The sequence below is a fragment of the Ascaphus truei genome (assembly GCF_040206685.1).
Source record: "Ascaphus truei isolate aAscTru1 chromosome 3 unlocalized genomic scaffold, aAscTru1.hap1 SUPER_3_unloc_8, whole genome shotgun sequence".
Classification (NCBI taxonomy): domain Eukaryota; kingdom Metazoa; phylum Chordata; class Amphibia; order Anura; family Ascaphidae; genus Ascaphus; species Ascaphus truei.
This window is the reverse complement of record NW_027453831.1, coordinates 121,804-140,484: the sequence shown is the minus strand read 5'-3', so window position 1 is coordinate 140,484 and position 18,681 is coordinate 121,804.

Below are 18,681 nucleotides of genomic sequence, written 5' to 3'. Positions count from 1 at the left end.
CAAAGGGTCTGTGGGTCCATATGCATGGATGTGTAGCTTGAGGTAACACAAGGTGACAGCCTATGTATGCCGGCACTCAGACATACGCCAAACAGCTGACACTTCATGCTGGCCTGCATAATAAGATAGTATTAACCACTTACCTTTCATATGACCCCGCTCTGCTGCTCCCCTGTTTTTCTTCTGTGGTTATTCCACAGGTATCACCCTTTAGAAGTGGTGTGCTGACATTTCACCTACCCCTGCAGTGGCCCTCTACTGTGACACCTATGAGTAGTGTGGTCACATGAGTACTATCAAGGGTGCGCTTGGATTCTTACATTAACTCAGTGTGGTTATTTATACTGAACTATCTGGCAATATACCATCTAAGTGACCAGAGTTTGGCTCTGAGTGGAGAATCACGTTACAACGTCACAGTGATTCCTGGGGAGTAGTATATTTCTACCAAGGGGAGTATACAATACATTTGTGGTGTATATTATCAGGTGCCCGTGTGGTCTTGTCTATGTAGGCAAGACTACACGCATGCTTAAAGTGAGATACATTGAACACAAAAGTGTGATACGTAAGGGTACGGACCCTACTGTACTGGTACAGCACTGTGTTGAACACAGACACAATGTGTCATCCCTCAGAGTGATGGGGATTGAACACATAGCACCAAGACAAGGATACCCTGATAGAGAAACCCTTTTACTGAGGCGTGAGGCTTATTGGATCCACACATTGCAGACAAGTAATGGCAGGGGTCTGAATGAACAACAAAATTTCAAATGCTTTCTCAACAGGAGGTAGCAGAAGGACTCTGTAAGGCTCTGTGCGTCTCGCCGTGGACCCCTGCGACCCATTATGTACATTATGCTCCTCTAAGGATTGCTGTATATGCATTTATCTATATGTATCATGTATCCTTTCAGGTTCTAATCCTATATGTAATGCTGCTAGCATAAATACAGCCTCCACCATTTTTTATACACTGCATTAGATGACACTGTGGTTATACTATTAGTTTGTACACTTTATTTGATTATTTTATTTAATAAAACTGTAGTCACATTACACTTGATTGTTTATGTAAGGGCTCTCACCCCATCACGATCATTCAGTCCTCCTTGGGCATCAGGCTGTCTTTCTTCCACTCCAGGGCAGGTCTGATGCCTGAGGCCCGCCCCCCCTCCTCCCCCATGAGGGCGTGATGACGTCACCAGGGGAGCCTCTGCTGCAAGTGAGGGGGCGGCTCCCTGAGTTTCCAGCTTCCTGCAGGACAGCCATCTTAGCCTGTTACAGGCATTGGGGAGGCTGTCTCCTCCTCCCCTGGTGGTGCATGACGTCGTCGCGCTGGCGCCCTGACGTCACGATGGGGGCATTGACATCCAGGAGCAAGGCAGCAGTGATCGTGGGGGGGTGAGTACCCATTTGTGTATATATTGTGGTATGTTTAACATGTTCTGTAGCCCTCTCCTTGATAAAGGCAATCTATTTGCCGAAATGTTGGACCTTTGGTGGCACAATAAACTGCACCTTTAGTAAGACCGTGTGCCTGCTTCCATTCCTTTGCTCGAGTATACAATGAAGGGCAATTTATTCAGACTCATGGGAGGTACCTGGGTCTGACTTGACACTTAAGGGTTATTCTTACAAGTGTAACGGACTTTTTGACCTGACTGACCCACCCAATCTCACATTGGCCCCTGTGGTCTAACCGGTCCCCATTACATGGTAGTGTCTGGTGGTGCACCTGTTGCCAACAGGACTCCCGAGTCTCCCGCATGATGTTGTGTGGGGATTGCCAACCCAGACAGGCAGCTGAGGTAGTGGGCATGAGTCCTACCTATATCCAGTGCAGCGCCTCCCCCTCATCAGGATCCCTGCGTCCGCAAGGAGATGGTTCTGATGAGGAACTCCTCCGTGGTGCCTTCCTCTGCAGAGTAATTCCAGACTCACACATGAGGGTGTCTTTAATCAAGGTCATCTTTATTGTTGTTTGGTGTATGGGCCAGCTGCCCCTCACAGCTGGGAGCTCAGCCGCACATCTTGCCTTAGAAAGGTACGCCCTCCCAATGGAGTGGGATCCCCTCAGGGAGATCACCCTGTGCCAGGTCCCTGGACACAGTGTGGCCTTGTCAGGCTTGATGCTGCTTGCCTTGGAAATGGGCCATTAGTTATTGCACTAGTGGGCCCTTCACTCACAAGTCTCAACCCAGACTTGTTCCTTCCTCCAACAACTAACTTTTGGCAGTGCCTTATATACTTCAGGAACTGGCACAGCTCTGATGTCACTAACGATGGACTCAGAGTATGCAGCCACTCCCATCCTTGTATATGACACCTCACCAGGGTGTGAGGGCAAACCTCCATGATTACTGCTGGCAACCCTGTAACTTACCAGGTTTACTGGCAGCATGAGAGGAAACTGTAGGCAATTTTACAGCATGGCTACACAAGCTTAACCCAGACAATAGTGTTATCAGGCATTCCCTGTTTACCTTTTACATACTTAGTACACATCACGGATTTTTAGCACTTTCGCATCTAGTAGGTTTTAACTTCATATTTGTTTTTCTCATTCTCACAATAAACGTTTAATAATTCTAGTGGAGGAAGAGTGCTTCTTTACAGGGATTCTTTCTCTTGATGTATTTGCCTGTCTGCTTAGTCCCACAGCACCCCTCCCTTACATTAGTAACTTGTTAGCATCTCACTAGGCTTGGCGGCCTCCATCCTTTTTTTTAGTTTAATAAATATCACGTTTTAATCCTGGTATCTATTGTCTCATGCCATCCTAACTTGTGACATCAGATGACCACCTAACCCACTGCTAACCATTGTGAGCTGTGATGGAAATCCTCTGAGTGTCTTCCACTCACATATGGCCATGTGAGTGTATCTGTATTTAGTTTTTTTATATCTGGTATCCTGTTTATACACCCAACTGGCACCAACCCTGGTATTTTCTCTATCTCTGAGAGAACCAAGTGTTCCAGTCACCTAAGAAGCAGTCTGAATTCCTACAGAGAAGATCTACCTCTATATGTGCAGTCACTCACACATGGCCGTGTCAGTGTAAATATTATCATTATTATATTCACCATCCTTTCTCCATCTGTACGAGCTTCCCTTCCCTTCATTCCCTCCACCCTTCCCCTCCTTATCCCCTACCCTGTCTATCCAGACCTCCAACTGACATCAATCTGAATATTATTTCATCAGTCGTTAATTATTTTCTCTCATTCTTTGTTTTTTGCGCTCACCGTATTTTGCTTAGTAGAAGGCCAACAACAATTTGAGGTGCAGGCAATTCTCAATTCCAGAGTATCAAGGGGAAGACTCCAGTATCTGGTACATTGGAGGGGCTTTGGTCCTGAGGAGCGAGAATGGATCCCCCAGGAACAGGTACATGCCTCCAGACTAGTCCGGGCCTTTCACCGCAGGTACCCTTCTAAGCCATACTTGGGTCGCCCGGAGGTCGCCCCTGAAGAGGGGGGTAATGTAAGGACGGCGGCTAGGCTCCGTTCTCTGGATCCGTCACACGCCGCTGACGGGGATGCGCACGATCTCCCGGTGGTGCGCAAGCGCCGCACCAGTAAGGAGATTCTGGGTTTTCAGCCACCTGACGTCACCACGGCGAGCAATCTTGCCTGTGACTGGGTCACCACATGCCATTCCTTTCTTGAACTCGCATGCCGCACACCTCATGCTCGCGCACGTCGCACACCGGGTAAAGCTGGGATCAACCTTAGCTGTGTCTCACCTGATCTCCATCCAGGCTCATCCTATCAGGGTTCTACCGATGTGTGGCATCACTTCTCCTGATGCCATCCCATTGGCCCTTGACCCTTTTTATGCCCAATCAGCCCTCTGCTGATTCTTCTCTCTTCTAGATCCCTGGACATAGGCCTGTTTTTGGACTCCTGCTCTCTCCTCGACCTCGGCTACGGATCACGACCACTCTTCTCTCTCCAACCATGGACCACGACAAGTACCATGACCTATCTACACTCTCCTACTCCGACCCGGCTATATGACCCTGACTCTGCACTCCAGACCTGTCCCCACAGTTGTAGGGTGGTGGTTTATATATGTCCCCACCTCAGCCTCGCGGTTTAGTCCAGTTTGTGGTGAGCACACGTGACACTAGACACTTAGATGGTGTGAGTTTCAGCCCTGCTTCTCTGATCCTCTTCATCACTGCTGCTACGTGCCCTAAATGTGATTCCCAGGAGTTGCTAAACACTGCTATGTCATCCAGGTATCCAGCCATAGCAAAACTTTGCATTCCTTCCAGTAACCTTCTGGCCAGGCATTGGAAGGTAGTGACGAAATAATATTGCTGAACAGAAAATACTGTTGATATATTATTGAAATGGACTAGGGGGGGGGGGGGGAGGTCTCTGTAAAAGGATTGAAAGTGATGGTCAGTTTCCATTTTGTAAAATTTGTTGTTTTCAGCATCCATTTTGTGTGAAGGAATGTGTATGTGGTGTGCAGATGGGTGATTTTGCTTCTAAGTAGATTTACGACTGTGCCTAAAGTAACGCCCACATTCTTGTGATTGTGTGTACCAGGTACCTATTGATGGCTGTTTGAGGCCAGTTCAAAACCAAGTTTAATGAGCTGTAAGACGATTGGTTTAAGAATTAAGGAGTGGTTAGTGTAATCTGCCTAGTAACAGTTTAGACAAAAGAACCAAAAATGTATAAAGAGGCTGCCTGGAAAATCCATGGCAGAGAGATTGTATTTGACTTTGGTGTATAATCATACTATGTATTAAATTAACTACTTATTATCAAATGAATCCTGTTTGTTACATAGTTACATAGTTACATAGTAGTTACATAGTAGTTATATAGTAGTTACATAGTTACATAGTAGATGAGATTGAAAAAAGACTTCCGTCCATCAAGTTCAACCTATGCTAAATTTATACAACAGATATTTTATCATATATCTATACTTATTGATCCAGAGGAAGGCAAACAAAACCCCAGTGTCATATCATCCAATGATATCTCATAAGGGGAAAAATTAATTCCTTCCTGACTCAAGAATTGGCAATCGGATTAATCCCTGGATCAACATCCTTCCCATGTATACTTATTTGGTATATCCCCGTATACCAGGGGTGGGGAAGGTTTTTTCTGCCAAGGGCCATTTTGATATTTATAAAATCATTCGAGGGCCATCCAAAATTATCAACTTAAAAATTAACCTGCTATATTTGGTCAAACATTTAATGAACTCACCCCTAATGTGATGGCTGGAACTGCTTCTCTTTGGGTGACTGACTGACTCTTGGGTGGTGGGTGACTATGACTGACTGCGGGTTGGTGTCTGTGCGCACGCACATGCACACGCGCGCACACACGCACACACACACAGAAATCGGGCAGGGGGGAGTGTTACGATAGCTTATGACAGGTTGTAAGTTACATCAAATAACTGGGTCTGAACTGAACGAGGCTTAGATATAATAAAGTATATTTATTCCTTTGGATAGGTGAACACACGATATAGTACAGTAACAGGCAAGGAGTACACTTACTTTGGGGATGGGGGATGAGAAGTATGTTGCATAGCAATTCTCCAGCAATCAGGTACAATCAAGATGGTATCAGAAGACAATGGGTATAGGGATTACCACAGTTTATATATCTTTTGTAACTCTATCCCTAACATTAAGTACAGGTGATTGGTCTTCAATTATCTGTAGCCACTCTCTAACGTGGGAACACATTTTGATTCATGCCCCCCTGCTAGTTGGCACATGCGCATTAGAACTCTGGGGGTCTCATTTCTGTAGCCCCCCATTTGCATCAGGAATGCCAGCCAGTCAGTCTACCAGATGGGGTTTCTGGCAGGATACTCTTTGTTTGTGAGGTGTAAAAGGTGACACTTACAGACTGCTCTGGTTTGAGTCATCTCCGCTCTCATGTAAACAGTGGAGGTGATAAACTCCTTTGAACAGCACTTAAATTCTATACATTAGGACGCTTCCCTGGCCATCTGCTGTCCTTTGTCCCAAAGGAATTTCCTCTGGGTCTTGTCCTTGCCTAGGTTCAGTGTTATTAGTAAAACACAAACATATTAAAATGTCTGGTTCCGTTGGGCTCAGCGGGTCCAAACTTCCCAGTTCTCAATGCCGGAACTGGGACACCATGTGGTCCAATTTGCGACCCGCTAGGACCTCGGGAACCGGAGTTACACAAATACACCTACAACCATTTCCTATTTTAATACAATAAACTCCGCTGTAAATTAAATCACGGTTTTTCACTAGATCCCCATTGAAAACAACGGGCTTCGCCGCCATAGACTTTCAATGGCAAACCGCCGCCGTTGGTGACTATGGGAATCCGCCGCCATAGACTTTCAACGGGGCAACGCCGCCGTTGAAGTCAATGGGGTTTTTCCGCCATAGCCGGTCAATGGAGATTGGCCGCCATTGGAGTCTATGGGAAAAGTCCCGAACTTTCAAGGGGGTCCATACTCCGTCGGGTTGGTCAAGGATGGTTCTGCAGCGATGCCGGAGCAGTGACTACAGGTACCCCAAACCCTGGCCCTCTGGACCCTCCGGAACCGGAGATATGGATTCATAGATTTCAGCTTTTCACACTTAGACGTTTTCTTGAGCTGTTTCTGCCGCCGCCATCGGAACCTATGGCGCGACTCGCTCTATCGGTGCGACCCTTCTCGGGGGTCCAGGATTCGGGGACCCGGTTGTGGTCGAGTGGGGGGAGGTCTAGGAACTAGGGGCAAAAATAATTTTATTTCTAGGTGCTCTAGAACTGTTTATTCCCACGCCACTTAACGTTGAACTTGACTGCTAAGTGATCAAAGCTCTCTTTTAGAAAAAGTATCCGCTTTGCGGTTTTGCGGTTTGGACGGCAGCCAACTCGTTCCTGGAAAGCGCTGTCGAGGAATCTCCATTGAAGTCAATGGGCCCATTGACTTACAATGGGAAACCGCCGCTCCTCCTCTCGGACGCCACCTGCTGGTCTTCACAGGAAATAGGACCAAAACAGCAAGATTCGCCATTGAAACGCATGGAGCTCCAATGGCGGCCTATGGGACCCTGCAAAATGGTGCCTGAAAAGGTGGAAAAATTACACAAAGGGCTATAATCACTAAAGAACTATTAACCCTTTTACTCCCGGATGGATCCTAGTGTGTGTGTGATGCAGACACTGATTAAACCAGATATCACAATAAAGCATGGGAACAGGGGAATATACATTTTCATGTCATAACAAGGGTTAAATCACATTTCTGGACCTCAGCCAAGTTAACCCCTTGTCTCCCTGGTGAGGTCAGGGGATGGCCAAATGGGGTGCAACCCCTTTAATACCGGGCCACCCCCTTTCTCCCTCTATAGGGAGGGAAATCAGACTCTCAGACCCACTCTCTCTCTCAGCCGCACTCTCTCTCTCTCAGACTCTCAGACCCACTCTCTCTCTCAGACTATCAGACCCACTCTCTCTCTCAGACTCTCAGACCCACTCTCTCTCTCAGACTCTCAGACCCACTCTCTCTCTCTCTAAGACTCTCTCTCTCTCAGACTCTCTCTCTCAGACTCTCTCTCTCAGACTCACTCTCTCTCTCAGACTCACTCTCTCTCTCAGACTCACTCTCTCTCTCTCAGACTCTCAGACCCACTCTCTCTCTCAGGCTCTCAGACCCACTCTCTCTCTCAGACTCTCAGACCCACTCTCTCTCTCAGACTCTCAGACACACTCTCTCTCAGACCCTCTCTCTCTCTCTCTCTCTCTCTCTCTCTCTCAGACTCTCAGACCCACTCTCTCTCATACTCTCAGACCCACTCTCTCTCTCTCAGACACTCTCTCAGACTCTGTCTCTCTCAAACTCTCAGACCCACTCTCTCTGACTTTCAGACCCACTCTCTCTCTCAGACTCTCAGACCCACTCTCTCTCAGACTCTCAGACCCACTCTCTCTCTCAGACTCTCAGACCCACTCTCTCTCTCAGACTCTCAGACCCACTCTCTCTCTCAGACTCTCATACCCACTCTCTCTCTCAGACTCTCAGACCCACTCTCTCTGACTCTCAGACCCACTCTCTCTCAGACTCTCTCTCTCTCAGACTCACTCTCTCTCTCTCTCAGACTCTCAGACCCACTCTCTCTCTCAGGCTCTCAGACCCACTCTCTCTCTCAGACTCTCAGAACCACTCTCTCTCTCAGACTCTCAGAACCACTCTCTCTCAGACTCTCAGACCCACTCTCTCAGACTCAGACCCACTCTCTTTTTCTCTCTCTCAGACTCTCTCTCTCTCTCAGACTCGCTCTCAGACTCTCTCTGTCTCTCTCAGACTCTCAGACCCACTCTCTCTCTGACTCTCAGACCCACTCTCTCAGACTCTCAGACTCACTCTCTCTCAGACTCTCAGACCCACTCTCTCTCTCTCAGACCCACTCTCTCTCTCTCAGACCCACTCGCTCTCTCAGACTCTCAGACTCTCTCTCTCTCTCTCAGACTCTCAGACCCACTCTCTCTCTCTGACCCACTCTCTTGCTCAGACTCTCAGACCCACTCTCTCTCTCTGACTCTCAGACCCACTCTCTCTCTCAGACTCTCAGACCCACTCTCTCTCTCAGACTCTCAGACCCACACTCTCTCTCTCAGACTCTCAGACCCACTCTCTCTCTCTGACTCTCAGACCCACTCTCTCTCTCTCTCTCTCTCTCTCTCTCAGACTCACTCTTTCTCTCTCTCTCTCTCTCTCTCTCACACTCTCTCTTTCAGACACACTCTCTCTCTCAGACACACTCTCTCAGACACACTCTCTCAGACACACTCTCACAGACACACACTCTCTCTCAGACACACACTCTCTCAGACACACACACAGTCTCTCAGACACACACACACACTCTCTCTCAGACACACACACACACACACACACTCTCTCAGACACATACACACACTCTCTCTCAGACACACACACACACACACACACTCTCTCTCTCAGACACACACGGGGAGGGAAATCTGATCGGAGGGGATCGGAGCAGGTGCCCTCCGCAACTGCTGCTCGGTGTGGGGAGGAGGACCATGTAAGTGCGCAAGGGGGGCGAATCTGAGCAGGGGGGATCGGAGCAGGTGCCCTCCTCCGCAACTGCTACCCGGTGTGGGGAGGAGGGCCGTGTAAGTACACAGGGGCGGAGCAGGGGGGGATCGGAGCAGGTACCCTCCACAACTGCTGCCCGGTGTGGGGAGGAGAGGCAGTAATGAGGTGTCTCTCCCACCGCAGACTCGTTCTTCTATCCCCCAAGCCTCTTATACCCCCTTCCCCCCAATCCCCCACTCCTCTTAAACCCTCTCACCCCCGGAGCGCTGCTTACCCGCGCCACCCTGGTGATACTCAGGTCCTTAATCACCTCAGGCGGCTGCTGCCACACACAGAAAGTGACACACAAACACAGTGACCGTGACACAGGCAGTGACACACACAGACAGTGACAGTAAGACACACACAGAGACAGTGACAGTGAGACACACACACAGAGACAAACAAACACAGTGACCGTGACACAGACAGAGACACACACACACAGACAGTGACAGTGAGATACACACACACACACACACACACACACACACACACACACAGAGAGAGACAGTGAGACACACAGAGACAGTGAGACACACAGAGACAGTGAGACACACAGAGACAGTGAGACACATAGAGACAGTGAGACACACAGAGACAGTGAGACACACAGAGACAGTGAGACACACAGAGACCGTGAGGCACACACACAGAGACAGTGACACACACACACACACACACACAGAGACCGTGACACACACACACAGACAGTGACACACACACAGAGACAGTGACGCACACACAGAGACAGTGACACACACACACACACACACACACACACAGTGACACACACAGAGACAGTGACACACACACACAGAGACAGTGACACACACACACACACACAGAGACAGTGACACACAGTGACAGTCACACACAGTGACAGTGCCAGACACACACAGTGACAGTGCCAGACACATACAGTGACAGTGCCAGACACACACAGTGACAGTGCCAGACACACACAGTGACAGACACACAGTGACATTGACATTGACACATGCACACACACACACACAGAGACAGTGACACACACACACACACACACACACACACACAGAGAGACAGTGACACACACACACACACACACACACACACACACACACACACACACACACAGAGACAGTGACACACACACAGAGACAGTGACACACACACACACACACACACACACACACACACACACACACACACACACACACACACACACACACACACACACACACACACACACACAGAGAGAGAGAGACAGTGACACACACACACACACACACACACACACACACAGAGACAGTGACACACACAGACAGTGACATACACACAGAGACAGTGACACACACACACACACACAGACAGTGACACACACACACAAAGAGACAGTGACACACACACACAGACAGTGACACACAGTGACAGTGCAAGACACACACAGTGACAGTGCCAGACACACACAGTGACAGTGCCAGACACACACAGTGACAGTGCCAGACACACACAGTGACAGTGCCAGACACACACAGTGACAGTGCCAGACACACACACAGTGACATTGACACACACACACACACACATACAGTGACATTGACACACACACACACACACACACACACACACACACACACACACACACACACACACACACACACACACACACACACACACACACACACACACACACACACACACACACAGTGACATTGACACACACACACACACACACACACACACACACACAGTGACATTGACACACACACACACACACACACACACACACACACACACACACACACACACACACACACACACACACACACACACACACACACACACACACACACACACACACACACACACACACACACAGTGACATTGACACACACACACACACACACACACACACAATGACAGAGACAGACACACACACACACACAATGACACACACAGTGACACACACACACACAATAAGCCCACCTCTGCAAACACACAAAAATAAGGCCTCTCCCCCCTTGGGGTGGGTAAGGTGCCTGGGAGGGGGTATACGGGGGCATGTGGGTTACCTGGGGCCCGTGAATGGGCTACTGGAGCTGCATAGGTAGCCAGTGCAGCTGAGACTCGCAGGGGCGCGGAGCCTAAAGGGAGGGGCGGAGCCTAAAGGGAGGGGCAGAGCCTAAGGAAGGGGAGGGACAGAGGGGCGGAGCCTAAAGGGAGGGACAGAGGGGCGGAGCCTAAGGAGCCCGGCATTACTGGAGGAGAGAAGGGAGGGGGCAGTGCTGTAGGAAGAGGCGGGCCAAAAAAAAATTGGCAGAGTGACAGCACGGGCAGCCAATCAGGAAAGGGGGAGTTAAATTTTTTTTTTTTTAAACCATTCTTGCAGGCTTGCTTCTTGTGGGCCGGACCAAATGACTTTGCGGGCCTTATACGGCCCGCGGGCCGGACGTTCACCACCCCTGTAGGCTTGCTGTTCCTATGGGTACACGGTTTGCCCCTAGTTTCGCAAATCTGTATGTGGGAGACTGGGAGGACAATTACATTTGGGCCAATGACCCATTCAACATGAACATTGTCATGTGGCGTCGCTATATAGACGACGTCCTGTGCGTGTGGGATGTGGCGTCGCTATATAGATGACGTCCTGTGTGTGGGATGTGGCATCGCTATATAGATGACGTCCTGTGCATGTGGGATGGGGCATCGCTATATAGACGACGTCCTATGTTTGTGGGATGTGGCGTCGCTATATAGACGACGTCCTGTGCGTGTGGGATGTGGCGTCGCAATATAGACGACGTCCTGTGCGTGTTAGATGTGGCTTCGCTATATAGACGACGTCCTGTGCGTGTGAGATGTGGCGTCGCTATATAGACGACGTCCTGTGCGTGTGGGATGTGGCGTCGCTATATAGACGACGTCCTGTGCGTGTGGGATGTGGCGTCGCTATATAGACGACGTCCTGTGCGTGTGGGATGTGGCGTCGCTATATAGACGACGTCCTGTGCGTGTGGGATGTGGCGTCGTTATATAGACGACGTCCTGTGCGTGTGGGATTTGGCGTCGCTATATAGACGACGTCCTGTGCGTGTGGGATGTGGCGTCGCTATATAGACGACGTCCTGTGCGTGTGGGATGTGGCGTCGCTATATAGACGACGTCCTGTGCGTGAGGGATGTGGCGTCGCTATATAGATGACGTCCTGTGCGTGTGGGATGTGGCGTCGTTATATAGACGACGTCCTGTGCATATGGGATGTGGCGTCGCTATATAGACGACGTCCTGTGCGTGTGGGATGTGGCGTCGCTATATAGACGACGTCCTGTGCGTGTGGGATGTGGCGTCGCTATATAGACGACGTCCTGTGCGTGTGGGATGTGGTGTCGCTATATAGACGACGTCCTGTGCGTGTGGGATGTGGCGTCGCTATATAGACGACGTCCTGTGCGTGTGGGATGTGGCGTCGCTATATAGACGACGTCCTGTGCGTGTGGGAGTTGGCGTCGCTATATAGACGACGTCCTGTGCGTGTGGGATGTGGCGTCGCTATATAGACGACGTCCTGTGCGTGTGAGATGTGGCGTCGCTATATAGACGACGTCCTGTGCGTGTGGGATGTGGCGTCGCTATATAGACGACGTCCTGTGCGTGTGGGATGTGGCGTCGCTATATAGACGACGTCCTGTGCGTGTGGGATGTGGCGTCGCTATATAGACGACGTCCTGTGCGTGTGGGATGTGGCGTCGCTATATAGACGACGTCCTGTGCGTGTGGGATGTGGCGTCGCTATATAGACGACGTCCTGTGCGTGTGGGATGTGGCGTCGCTATATAGACGACGTCCTGTGCGTGTGGGATGTGGCGTCGCTATATAGACGACGACCTGTGCGTGTGGGATGTGGCGTCGCTATATAGACGACGTCCTGTGCGTGTGGGATGTGGCGTCGCTATATAGACGACGTCCTGTGCGTGTGGGATGTGGCGTCGCTATATAGACGACGTCCTGTGCGTGTGGGATGTGGCGTCGGTATATAGACAACGTCCTGTGCGTGTGGAATGTGGCGTCGCTATATAGACGACGTCCTGTGCGTGTGGGATGTGGCGTCGCTCTATAGACGACGTCCTGTGCGTGTGGGATGTGGCGTCGCTATATAGACGACGTCCTGTGCGTGTGGGATGTGGCGTCGGTATATAGACGACGTCCTGTGCGTGTGGAATGTGGCGTCGCTATATAGACGACGTCCTGTGCGTGTGGGATGTGGCGTCGCTATATAGACGACGTCCTGTGCGTGTGGGATGTGGCGTCGCTATATAGACGACGTCCTGTGCGTGTGGGATGTGGCGTCGGTATATAGACAACGTCCTGTGCGTGTGGAATGTGGCGTCGCTATATAGACGACGTCCTGTGCGTGTGGGATGTGGCGTCGCTCTATAGACGACGTCCTGTGCGTGTGGGATGTGCCGTCGCTATATAGACGACGTCCTGTGCGTGTGAGATGTGGCGTCGCTATATAGACGACGTCCTGTGCGTGTGGGATGTGGCGTCGCTATATAGACGACGTCCTGTGCGTGTGGGATGTGGCGTCGCTATATAGACGACGTCCTGTGCGTGTGGGATGTGGCGTCGCTATATAGACGACGTCCTGTGCGTGTGGGATGTGGCGTCGCTATATAGACGACGTCCTGTGCGTGTGGGATGTGGCGTCGCTATATAGACGACGTCCTGTGCGTGTGGGATGTGGCGTCGCTATATAGACGACGTCCTGTGCGTGTGGGATGTGGCGTCGCTATATAGACGACGACCTGTGCGTGTGGGATGTGGCGTCGCTATATAGACGACGTCCTGTGCGTGTGGGATGTGGCGTCGCTATATAGACGACGTCCTGTGCGTGTGGGATGTGGCGTCGCTATATAGACGACGTCCTGTGCGTGTGGGATGTGGCGTCGGTATATAGACAACGTCCTGTGCGTGTGGAATGTGGCGTCGCTATATAGACGACGTCCTGTGCGTGTGGGATGTGGCGTCGCTCTATAGACGACGTCCTGTGCGTGTGGGATGTGGCGTCGCTATATAGACGACGTCCTGTGCGTGTGGGATGTGGCGTCGGTATATAGACGACGTCCTGTGCGTGTGGAATGTGGCGTCGCTATATAGACGACGTCCTGTGCGTGTGGGATGTGGCGTCGCTATATAGACGACGTCCTGTGCGTGTGGGATGTGGCGTCGCTATATAGACGACGTCCTGTGCGTGTGGGATGTGGCGTCGGTATATAGACAACGTCCTGTGCGTGTGGAATGTGGCGTCGCTATATAGACGACGTCCTGTGCGTGTGGGATGTGGCGTCGCTCTATAGACGACGTCCTGTGCGTGTGGGATGTGCCGTCGCTATATAGACGACGTCCTGTGCGTGTGGGATGTGGCGTCGGTATATAGACGACGTCCTGTGCGTGTGGAATGTGGCGTCGCTATATAGACGACGTCCTGTGCGTGTGGGATGTGGCGTCGCTATATAGACGACGTCCTGTGCGTGTGGGATGTGGCGTCGCTATATAGACGTCCTGTGCGTGTGGGATGTGGCGTCGCTTTATAGACGACGTCCTGTGCGTGTGGGATGTGGCGTCGCTATATAGACGACGTCCTGTGCGTGTGGGATGTGGCGTCGCTATATAGACGACGTCCTGTGCGTGTGGGATGTGGCGTCGCTATATAGACGACATCCTGTGCGTGTGGGAGTTGGCGTCGCTATATAGACGACGTCCTGTGCGTGTGGGATGTGGCGTCGCTATATAGACGACGTCCTGTGCGTGTGGGATGTGGCGTCGCTATATAGACGACATCCTGTGCGTGTGGGATGTGGAGTCGCTATATAGACGACGTCCTGTGCGTGTGGGATGTGGCGTCGCTATATAGACGACGTCCTGTGCGTGTGGGATGTGGCGTCGCTATATAGAGGACGTCCTGTGCGTGTGGGATGTGGTGTCGCTATATAGACGACGTCCTGTGCGTGTGGGATGTGGCGTCGCTATATAGATGATGTCCTGTGTGTATGAGATGTGGCATCGCTATATAGATGACGTCCTGTGTGTGGGATGTGGCGTCGCTATATAGACGACCTCCTGTGCGTGTGGGATGTGGCGTCGCTATATAGACAACGTCCTGTGCGTGTGGGATGTGGCGTCGCTATATAGACGACGTCCTGTGCGTGTGGGATGGGGCGTCGCTATATAGACGACGTCCTGTGCGTGTGGGATGTGGCGTCGCTATATAGACGACGTCCTGTGCGTGTGGGATGTGGTGTCGCTATATAGACGACGTCCTGTGCGTGTGGGATGTGGCGTCGCTATATAGACGACGTCCTGTGCGTGTGGGATGTGGCGTCGCTATATAGACGACGTCCTGTGCGTGTGGGATGTGGAGTCGCTATATAGATGACGTCCTGTGCGTGTGGGATGTGGCGTCGCTATATAGACGACGTCCTGTGCGTGTGGGATGTGGCGTCGCTATATAGACGACGTCCTGTGCGTGTGGGATGTGGCGTCGCTATATAGACGACGTCCTGTGTGTGGGATGTGGCGTCGCTATATAGACGACGTCCTGTGCGTGTGGGATGTGGCGTCGCTATATAGACGACGTCCTGTGCGTGTGGGATGTGGCGTCGCTATGTAGACGACGTCCTGTGCGTGTGGGATGTGGCGTCGATATATAGACGACGTCCTGTGCGTGTGGGATGTGGCGTCGCTATATAGACGACGTCCTGTGCGTGTGGGATGTGGTGTCGCTATATAGACAACGTCCTGTGCGTGTGGGATGTGGCGTCGCTATATAGATGACGTCCTGTGCGTGTGAGATGTGGCATCGCTATATAGACGACGTCCTGTGCGTGTGGGATGTGGCGTCGCTATATAGACGACGTCCTGTGCATGTGGGATGTGGCGTCGCTATATAGACGACGTCCTGTGCGTGTGGGATGTGGCGTCGCTATATAGACGACGTCCTGTGCGTGTGGGATGTGGCGTCACTATATAGACGACGTCCTGTGTGTGGGATGTTGCGTCGCTATATAGACGACGTCCTGTGCGTGTGGGATGTGGAGTCGCTATATAGACGACGTCCTGTCTGTGTGGGATGGGGCGTCACTATATAGACGACGTCCTGTGCGTGTGGGATGTGGCGTCGCTATATAGACGACGTCCTTTGCGTGTGGGATGTGGCGTCACTATATAGACGACATCCTGTGTGTGTGGGATGTGGTGTCGCTATATAGACGACGTCCTGTGTGTGTGGGATGGGGCGTCGCTATATAGATGACGTCCTGTGCGTGTGGGATGTGGCGTCGCTATATAGACGACGTCCTGTGCGTGTGGGATGTGGCATCGCTATATAGACGACGTCCTGTGCGTGTGGGATGTGGCGTCGCTATATAGACGACGTCCTGTGCGTGTGGGATGTGGCGTCGCTATATAGACGACATCCTGTGCGTGTGGGATGTGGCGTCGCTATATAGACGACGTCCTGTGCGTGTGGGATGTGGCGTCGCTATATAGACAACGTCCTGTGCGTGTGGGATGTGGCGTCGCTATATAGACGACGTCCTGTGCGTGTGGGATGTGGCGTCGCTATATAGACGACGTCCTGTGCGTGTGGGATGTGGCGTCGCTATATAGACGACGTCCTGTGCGTGTGGGATGTGGCGTCGCTATATAGACGACGTCCTGTGCGTGTGGGATGTGGCGTCGCTATATAGATTACGTCCTGTGTGTGAGATGTGGCGTCGCTATATAGACGACGTCCTGTGCGTGTGGGATGTGGCGTCGCTATATAGACGACGTCCTGTGCGTGTGGGATGTGGCGTTGCTATATAGACGACGTCCTGTGCGTGTGGGATGTAGCCTCGTTATATAGACGACGTCCTGTGCGTGTGGGATGTGGCGTCGCTATATAGATGACGTGCTGTGTGTGTGACATGTGGCGTCGCTATATAGACGACGTCCTGTGTGTGGGATGTGGCGTCGCTATATAGACGACGTCCTGTGCGTGTGGGATGTGGCGTCGCTATATAGACGACGTCCTGTGCGTGTGGGATGTGGCGTCGCTATATAGACGACGTCCTGTGTGTGTGGGATGGGGCGTCGCTATATAGACGACGTCCTGTGCGTGTGGGATGTGGCGTCTCTATATAGACGACGTCCTGTGCGTGTGAGATGTGGTGTCGCTATATAGACGACGTCCTGTGCGTGTGGGATGTGGCGTCGCTATATAGACGACGTCCTGTGCGTGTGGGATGTGGCGTCGCTATATAGACGACGTCCTGTGTGTGGGATGTGGCGTCGCTATATAGACGACGTCCTGTGCGTGTGGGATGTGGTGTCGCTATATAGACGACGTCCTGTGCGTGTGGGATGTGGCGTCGCTATATAGATGACGTGCTGTGTGTGTGAGATGTGGCGTCGCTATATAGACGACGTCCTGTGTGTGGGATGTGGCGTCGCTATATAGACGACGTCCTGTGCGTGTGGGATGTGGCGTCGCTATATAGACGACGTCCTGTGCGTGTGGGATGTGGCGTCGCTATATAAACGACGTCCTGTGCGTGTGGGATGTGGCGTCGCTATATAGACGACGTCCTGTGTGTGTGGGATGGGGCGTCGCTATATAGACGACGTCCTGTGCGTGTGGGATGTGGCGTCGCTATATAGACGACGTCCTGTGCGTGTGGGATGTGGTGTCGCTATATAGACGACGTCCTGTGCGTGTGGGATGTGGCGTCACTATATAGATGACGTCCTGTGCGTGTGGGATGTGGCGTCGCTATATAGACGACGTCCTGTGTGTGGGATGTGGCATCGCTATATAGACGACGTCCTGTGCGTGTGGGATGTGGCGTCGCTATATAGACGACGTCCTGTGCGTGTGGGATGTGGCGTCGCTATATAGACGACGTCCTGTGCGTGTGGGATGTGGCGTCTCTATATAGACGACATCCTGTGCGTGTGGGAGTTGGCGTCGCTATATAGACGACGTCCTGTGCGTGTGGGATGTGGCGTCACTATATAGACGACGTCCTGTGCGTGTGGGATGTGGCGTCGCTATATAGACAACGTCCTGTGCGTGTGGGATGTGGCGTCGCTTTATAGACGATGTCCTGTGCGTGTGGGATGTGGCGTCGCTATATAGACGACGTCCTGTGCGTGTGGGATGTGGCGTCGCTATATAGACGACGTCCTGTGTGTGGGATGTGGCGTCGCTATATAGACAACGTCCTGTGCGTGTGGGATGTGGTGTCGCTATATAGACGACGTCCTTTGCGTGTGGGATGTGGCGTCGCTATATAGACGACATCCTGTGCGTGTGGGATGTGGCGTCGCTATATAGACGACGTCCTGTGCGTGTGGGATTTGGCGTCGCTATATAGACGACGTCCTGTGCGTGTGGTGGGATGTGGCGTCGCTATATAGACGACGTTCTGTGCGTGTGGGATGTGGAGTCGCTATATAGACGACGTCCTGTGCGTGTGGGATGTGGCGTCGCTATATAGACGACGTCCTGTGCGTGTGGGATGTGGAGTC